The 7,015-nt window shown below is 42.8% G+C and overlaps 1 long non-coding RNA gene across 1 annotated transcript; it reads left to right on the forward strand.

Annotated features, from left to right (window-relative positions):
• The first annotated feature begins 204 nt into the window (after positions 1–204).
• Positions 205–4,021, forward strand: LOC112945441. The gene is made up of 2 exons (XR_003249011.1): positions 205–295; positions 3,931–4,021. It is a non-coding gene; the product is annotated as an uncharacterized LOC112945441 (long non-coding RNA).
• The last annotated feature ends 2,994 nt before the right edge of the window (positions 4,022–7,015 follow it).

The following is a 7,015-nucleotide window of genomic DNA, read 5'->3' on the forward strand; positions in this document are numbered from 1 at the left end:
GGCTCTCCAAGCGCTCCCCGCACTGCCCTGGCAGAGGGGCGCCCGCTCCAGCTCCAAACAGCTGCTCCCTCACAAGTGCCCTCCCGGCGCCCATTCGCAGCCCTGCAAGGCAAAGCCAGCAGGAAAAACGCGGAAAAAAATACCTGCGCCAGGTGAGAAACATCTGCCCGCGCATCGGCGTGCTTTAGAGCAGCCAGGAGAGCCCGTAATGCTTTATGGAACTTGCMTGTTGTCACTTTGAAGAGTGAGGACTGAGAAAATGAAGATTCATTAACGCTCTAACGGCGGATGTCGGGTGAGCCCCTCTTTCATTGTTCCGTAGCCGACGCTACGGGGAGTGCTGTTCCTCTGCAGGGTGACCTCTGTTTTTGTCCCCGTGAGCTTTAAATTAGTGCTAGGACTCCTGCCACTTCCCTAGAAAAAGGTATTAATAGGTCTTAGCAGCAAGAAATATTTCTTGATAGCTAAAGCACAGTTAGCTTTTCTTCCATTTTATTTTATTGCAGTTATATTACTGGTTTGCAATATGTTAAACATTTGTCTTTGTTCTTTTTTTTTTTTTTACATTCTTCACCTTCTTGTTGTTTGAATGACATGTATTTGATTATTTCTATCTTTCTTCACATATTAGTCTTTTGATCACTTAATCAATTTTGCAGCGCCTTTTCTTCATAATTCCTTCAGCTCTGTCCATATCTTCCTGGCTGAGACACTCAGAACTGTCTGCAGTATTAATAAAGAATGCATGACGCTGTAGTAAAAAGGTTTCTTGGCATGAGTTTGGGATGACCTGCATAGCTCTTGTGGTACAGTCATAAAAAGAACAGTGCAGCTTACCTGAAATTATTAAACCTTCATATCAAGCCATGATGTATTTTCTTTGTCACAGATTGAACAGATAAATAAAGCATAGCTGTGAGCGTAGCCACATAGCTGCATTGTAATAGYAGTGCAGTGATTATTTTTCTTTCATTTTGAGTTTTTCTTAGTCCCTCAACAGTTTTTTTTTAAGCAGAATTTGATATTATTTGACCCAAGATTGTTTCAATTCCTATTGAAGTCAATGACAACATTCATATTGATTAGAATAAGAGAGAAGTTAGGACTGTGAAACTTTGAGAGACACTCAGTATCAGTAAGTAATTTTAAAAATACTGCTAATGCAGAATAAATCAAAATTAGTATATAAATAGAGATCTGTCTTTCAGCTAGCTGTCTTCACAGAATCACAGAATGGCTCAGGTTGGATGGGACCTCTGGAGATCCCTTCCAAACCCCTGGCTCCATCAGGGGCACCCAGAGCACAGGCTAGCATCCAGGCAGGTTTGGAAGATTTCCAAAGAAGACAACCTCCCTGGGCAGCCTGTTCCAGGGCACTGGCACCCTCACAGTGAAGAAGTTCTTCCTCACATGCAGATGGAACTTTCTGTGTTTCAACTTGTAGCCATCACCCCTTGTTCACCATCACAGGCCACCACTGAGCAGAGCTTGACCCCTTCCTCCCTACATTCAACCTTCAGGTTTTTATACATATTGATTASATTCCCTCTCAGCCTTCTCTTCTCCAGGCAAGCAGGCCCACCTCACTTAGTCTTTCCTCATACGAGAGATGTTCCACTCCCCTAATCATCTTTGTTGCTCTCCACTGGACCCTTTTCTAGAAGCTCCACATCCCTCTTATACTTCTTATACTATATGATCTTCCAGTCATGGATATAGTGCCCTCCTCTGAAAACTCAATAGAGCAAGGGACATCTGCCATCAAGCACACTGGTTTTAATCCATTAGTGATTTTAGATATCTTGTAAAATAAAATCCTACCATATTAATTTAACTTTGCATGCATGTATTTGGACATATATTTTTGATTTCCTTTTGTATAAAATCTTAGACTATATTACATAGGGGTCTCCTAGGAGTCAGTCCTTGGTCCAGTCCTGTTCAGCTTATTCATTAATGACCTGGATGAAGGGCTGGAGTGCTCCCTCAGCAAGTTTGCTGATGATACCAAACTAGGAGGAGTAGCTGACAGCCCTGAGGGCTGTGCTGCCATCCAGAGGGACCTGGACAGACTGGACGACTGGGCGGTGAGAAACCTCATGAAGTTCAACAAGGGCAAGTGCAGGGTCCTGCACTTGGGGAGGAATAACCCYGGACACCAGTACAGATTAGGGGTGGACCTGCTGGAGAGCAGCCCTGCAGAGAGGGACCTGGGTGTCATGGTGGACGACAAGTTGACCATGAGGCAGCAGTGTGCCCTGGTGGCCAAGAAGGCCAACRGGATCCTGGGGTGCATTAAGAAAAGCATCTCCAGCAGGTCGAGGGAAGTGATCATCCCCCTCTACTCAGCCCTGGTGAGGCCACATCTGGAGTACTGCGTCCAGTTCTGGGCTCCCCAGTACAAGAGGGATGTGGAGCTGCTGGAGAGAGTCCAGCACAGGGCTACGAGGATGATCAGGGGCCTGGAACATCTACCATATGAGCAAAGGCTGAGGGAGCTGGGTCTGTTCAGCCTGGAGAAGAGAAGGCTGAGGGGGGACCTCATCAGTGTSTATAAATACCTCAAGGGAGGGAGGGAGGAGGAGGGGGCGGCCTCTTTTCAGTGGTGGCCAGCGATAGGACTAGAGGAAACGGCCACAAGCTGAGGCACCAAAAGTTCCACAGGAACTTAAGGAAACATTTCTTGACAGTGAGGGTGCCAGAGCCCTGGAACAGGCTGCCCAGAGAGGTTGTGGAGTCTCCTTCTCTGGAGATCTTTAAAACCCACTTGGACACAATCCTGTGCCATGTGCTCTAGGTGTGCARGTCCCTGTGTGTGCACGGGGGCTGGACTAGATGACCTCTGAGGTCCCTTCCAACCTCACTCATTCTATGGTTCTATGATTGTATGATAGGTTTATTAATATTGTTCATTCAGGACATGGCATCTCCAACCCAATAAATCAGTTAAGTATGTGCTTAAATTTAAATATATGCAGTATATACTGAAAATCCATCTGCTGAAAGGCTTTCCTGAATAAAGGTGGCCTTAAGCCTATATCTGAGTACTCTACTGAATCGCAGTTTTGGAGTTGTATTATATTGCAAATTGAATGGAATCACGCAAAGCATATAAAATTAAGCACATGTTTATATTATGTTTATGATTTTGCAGGATCAGGATTTTGTTCATATAATGGGGCACTTATATAATGAACAGTTTTTAAGATTTTTAATTTTTTTTATTTGTTAGTTCAGTTGCCTACGGCCAATCTCACTTCATCATGTCTGTATACAGTAAATAAGCCTATACAGAAGAAAATCCAGTCTTATAAATGAATTACAGAAACAAGCTTGATAATGAAACTTTAAGCATCAACACATCAACAACTGAAGGCAAAACTTGTGTCTGAAACACTGTTRAAAATAAAGGTTCTCCCAGTTGCTTGCTAAACATTTCTTTGGCCTTTGATATATTTATTTATRTAAAAATGTTTTCTTATAGCTCTGCTAAAGGAGGGAGAATCTTTAAAGCAAGGAGAATCTTTAAATGCTGAAGATGCATACTGGTGATGTTCTTAGCAAGTCCTTTCCGTGACATGCAGGGAATGGGAAATCAAGTCACAAGCAGTAGAGCAGGTTAGAGTGAGTTGAATATTCATAGTCTAGGCATGAGAAGACTGAACAGCTCAGAGCTTTTTAGCTTCTATGTTAAAAACCCTGAGGTCCCAATCACACCATGATTTTTACTGCTGTAGAGTGTGCTACAGCACCGGGGCCTGCAGGAAATCACTRCTCAAAGAGCTGCACCTTTTGCTTCAATCATCTGCTTTTATTAGCCTTCCACTCTGTCGAAATGTGAAGAGTGGATTTAAGCTCTTCTCGCTTGATACAAAATTCATTAGAAGTGGCAGAGCAGAGGAAATTTATATAGAAGTTCTTTTTTTACAGACAACTCGTACAGTGAAGGAGGCTGCTCCCGTCACCATCCGCATGCTCGGGCTGGGATACCTGCCCTGCCTTGCCTTGCCTTCCGAGCAGCTGGATCCTCTCCATGGAGAACAGAGAGTACCGCAAAGAGGCAAAGGTGAGAGCTCACAAAGCTGCTCTCCTCGCCAACAAGCTACTCAGCCAGGCTTTTAGGAAGCATCCACGCAGTGGAGGAAACTACKCTGCAGGCTTCAGGCTTGAGGTCAAAGATATATCATTAGAGACATCATTTCCTGATATTAAAGGCTCCAAATCATTAGTCTTTTAATACATAATATCAATAGCTATAAAGAAAAATGCGGGTAGGATGTAGAGAGCCCCCTGAATCTTAATATACTCTCTGCTGTCAAAAGCAAAATGCAACCAATGTGTCAGCTGAGCTGGAGGAAGACAGGGGGTCAAATGGAGAAGACAGAGGGGTAGGCAGCAGCTAGAGCTCCGGCCACATTTCTCCTCACCTCCCAGGGTCAGCACGCACTGTGCCTCCAGAAACACACAGGAATGGTGCACAAGGGGGATTTATGCAGAATACACGACTGTTCTGGCTTCTGCACACATCGACATTTCACACTGTGCACAGCAGATGGGAGCTATGAAGTTCAGCCCAAGCATAGAAGTTTGCATACTTACGCATAAAAATATATATTGTACATGTGTGTCACTAAGCCCTGGCAAAGCTCCCATTGGCATCCTCTCACCCGGCTGCATCCAGGCCCTACTGTGTTCGGCCTGTATGTGCTTAACCATCCATTCCCGCCTCTGACACACATCCTCAATGGGATTTCTCTGCCAAAAAGGACTGCTTGTGGCCAAGGGACATTAAACCTTCATGGCCATTTCTGATTCCTCTCCTAGCAGACTTCCTGGCAGTTCAAATCCACCTTTTCCCAGAGCACAAGCAGTGTGGGCACGCTGCATTTATCACTCATTGGCTAAAGACTCCCAGTTATTGAATGCAAGTGGGAATGGAGACTTTATCTGGGTTCAGGCAATGAGTAGCCTTTTAAATTTTTATTCACAAGCTGTAGTTGTGAAAAACAACCAGTAAAATAAAACTCTGAACACTTTTTTTTCCTTCTCCTCCTGTAAAGTCTTTACAGGGTTTGAGTCTTCTAATGAGATAGGGCTTCACCTACTGTCAGAAGCTTTTTGAATCATGAATCTCTTGTGTTCAAAGGCACAGCATTGATACCATATTAGTTTCTTCACCCTTTTGAGAGTTTRGATTGCCCAGTCCAAGAGAAAGTCTTGAGAAAAATGGTTTTGTATAGCATGAGTAACCTGAATGAAATCAATGTTAATGCTTCTCTGTTATCCATGGTCAAGAACAGCGTTTCCTGAACCATTTGTAAATACATGGAGTACTTCACCTGTTTTGAAAAAGAAATTCATTGATTATGTTGTGTAGAATTGCCACATTATATCTACTTAGAAAAAAGTCTGTGTTTTTTTATCTTTTTTTTTTTTTTTTTTTTTTTTTTTTTTTTGTTATCTTTATTTTCCCTGCTCCCCTCCCAGCTTCTGTTCATTTGCTCCTGGGTGGGAGAATGTGTGTAAATGTTTAAATGTAAATGTATTTTTGCAGTGTGTCAAAGGCAAAATTAATTTGTTTGGCATTGTTGTAGGAAATGTATGACATGGCTTTTGCCTGTGTGTATACTGAGACATTTGTTAATGCAGTGATTTCATATGGTCAATCTGAGCTTATAAATTGTAAACCAGTAGTATCCCCAAACAAGTATCTGGGGACAAAGGCTATGTTAATCTTCACTGAGAAACTGGCTTCGGGAARGTTAACCATGCTCAGACACAAAGTGCTTTTAAAACTAACTTCTCTGAAGTGATATCTACCCAGATGCCCACGAGAATCTGAAATATACTGACACATATGTGTTTTCTGCAGCTCTTGCTTCTCTACAGGGCTAGTGTGAGAACTGTTGTAGTTCCAAGGAAATGCATTGAATCCTGCTATTTTCACTGAAAGAAGCATTATTGCAGATCATGAGTTAAGATTCTGCAACTCATTTGTAGCCCAGTTTAGTGAGAATAAGATGTTTTGATAATTACAATTAATTCTTGTGCTTTTTTTTCTGAATTAAACTGTAGCTCCCAAGCAAAGCTAGGTGTCTCACTTGTGTATGCAGTTATCTCCACCTTGGTTCTCAGCAAGAAACTGCATTCCAGTATTTGAGTGTTGGCCTTTGAGGGGAGGATGGTTTGGAGGAGAAAGTCAGAGATTCCTAATTTAAGGGTCTTTGTTACTTCTTGAGAAATGAGGAGCAAAAGGCACCATTAGAAGGCAGTTCAGACCTCAAGAAGCATCCCCTGGAGGTGCCTTTTTGCCTCTCTTCATTCACTATAGAAAGAGCCTAAGGTGACAAGGATCCTCTTTGGGTGCCTCAGGTAAGTGTCCAAAATTAGGTAGGCTGATTTCTCTGCTTTATGCCATCACAAATCCCCTGTTTTGCCCTTTAGTACCACTTGCACAGGGTTATACAATAATACAATAATACAATATTGATGTTCTGTGGCAAGTTAAAAGGACAATAAGGGTACTGTGAAATGTGAGTTATTTTACCTGTTTGATACCTGCTTTTTCCTTAACTCTCTTAATGGTGTAGTGTGTTTTCCCACCTCGGTGACATACAGTTGCATGTATTGTTAATTTTTGCTTTGTAGCTTGCATCTAGATTGCAGTGTGCATGTCCCCAAAGTGGTATCAGTTGCCTGAAATCTTGATTCCTCAGTGTTATGTGGCTTGCATAAATGTCAGCTGGTCCAAGGGAGCGGTTTTAAAAGAAACAGAGCTGATCTGACATTCTTCAAAGGGAAGCCTGGGAGACTCATCTCTGCACCTGGGTTTGTTATATACACTGAGCAATGGGAAGAGTGCTATGAATGCTGTCACTCGAGCAGTGAAGAGGGACAGGCAGCCATGTCAAAAATGACAACGTTTCTTTTACTAGTCTTGCAAAAGATGTCTGCAGTGATGTGACTGCAGATGACATCAAACAACATAAGTGRCTGGTTTCTGCAGTAGATTGAA

This window comes from Nothoprocta perdicaria, unplaced genomic scaffold, assembly GCF_003342845.1.
Source record: "Nothoprocta perdicaria isolate Ctin4 unplaced genomic scaffold, notPer1 scaffold_19, whole genome shotgun sequence".
Taxonomy (NCBI): domain Eukaryota; kingdom Metazoa; phylum Chordata; class Aves; order Tinamiformes; family Tinamidae; genus Nothoprocta; species Nothoprocta perdicaria.